Below are 1,336 nucleotides of genomic sequence, written 5' to 3' on the forward strand. Positions count from 1 at the left end.
TCAGCTCTACGTGTCTTCTCATTCTGAAACTCAATTTGAGGGAGTAATAACAACCTAGGTCATCTTGTTTTTATGGTGAAAGGATGGAGTAAGGTCAATAAACCACAAAAGTACATTAAGGCCTTTTGCTCAGATGGAACAAATGTCACATCTTTTCCCTCCTCATTAGTGAAAGCATGTCAAATCTCCAAGAGTTTTAATTTAATGGTCAGGGAAAGTATATTATGCTTATAGAGAAGCATGACAAAGAATAAGAGGAAATAAGAAATTGCGAACAAATAATACAAATTACGATGATTATCCTCCGGTCCTGATTTTGCCTACCTGTTTTTGTGCCTTTAAACTATAGTCTTGATAATTGCAGTTTGTATCATTATGAACATTTTATCCCTGGTGTCATGAAAAAAATTTATCCTCAGATGATAAAGTTTTGATCGACTAATATTTGGTTGTTTCACTTCATGTTAAGGCAAATCGATAATTCAGAATCTTAGTTCCCAGGTTGATAAAGATAAGCAGGAAGTTAAAAAAGGATTTTTGTTGACAACATCAAAAGGATGATGGTCAGGCGCTGGTGGAACGCATGCCTTCTTCTCTCCATCAGGCTTTATTAGGGTGTTGACCTTGGTCATGTCAATGTCATAGAGCTTCTCCAAAGTCTGCTGGATCTGGGGCTTGTTGGCATTGACATGCACAATGAAGACAAGTGTGTTGTTGTCTCCTATCTTCTACATGGTGGACTCAGTGGTCAGGGGAACTTGATGATGGCTTGGTGGTCAAGCTTGTTTCTACTGGGAGTGCTTTTCAAAGGCTGTTTGGGATGCCTTCAGAGCTACAGTGTCCTGAGCTGCGAGAAGGTGGGTGACATGTGGGTCTTCTATTTTTGTGTGGCTGTGAATGCCTTTCAGCACCGCCTTCTTGGCCTTCAAAGTCTTTGCTTTGGCTTCAGCTTTGAGAGGGCCAGGAGATTCCTTCTTTCCTTTCAGCACCATCTTTGTCAAAAGCATGCCTTTCTCTTAAATGGGAATGTTTATTCTGATTATCCTGTAATCCCTCTCTCTTTTTGTGTTGTGTGTATTAGAGTTTGTTAAATGTAACACTTAGTCTAAAGACTGAAAGTCTAAATTGGGGTTATAATGACATTAAGGGAGAAATAAATGTCATCTGGCAAATATGAACGCAGAGAAAATAAACACGTAATCACCTCTAGATGTAATAACTGGACTCCATTTTAGATTTTCTTCTATAATCAAAAAGATGAAGATGTTTTCAGTTTATTGTGGCATTAATATTTACATAAGACATACTCTTTTTTAAATAAAGCCTGTTTGAGAAG

General features: G+C 37.9%; 1 pseudogene; it reads right to left on the reverse strand.

Moving 5' to 3' along the window:
- Window positions 1-482: 482 nt before the first annotated feature.
- Window positions 483-992, reverse strand: LOC106832820 (large ribosomal subunit protein uL23 pseudogene; annotated as a pseudogene).
- Window positions 993-1,336: the final 344 nt, after the last annotated feature.

This window comes from Equus asinus, chromosome 30 (genome assembly GCF_041296235.1).
Source record: "Equus asinus isolate D_3611 breed Donkey chromosome 30, EquAss-T2T_v2, whole genome shotgun sequence".
NCBI lineage: Eukaryota > Metazoa > Chordata > Mammalia > Perissodactyla > Equidae > Equus > Equus asinus.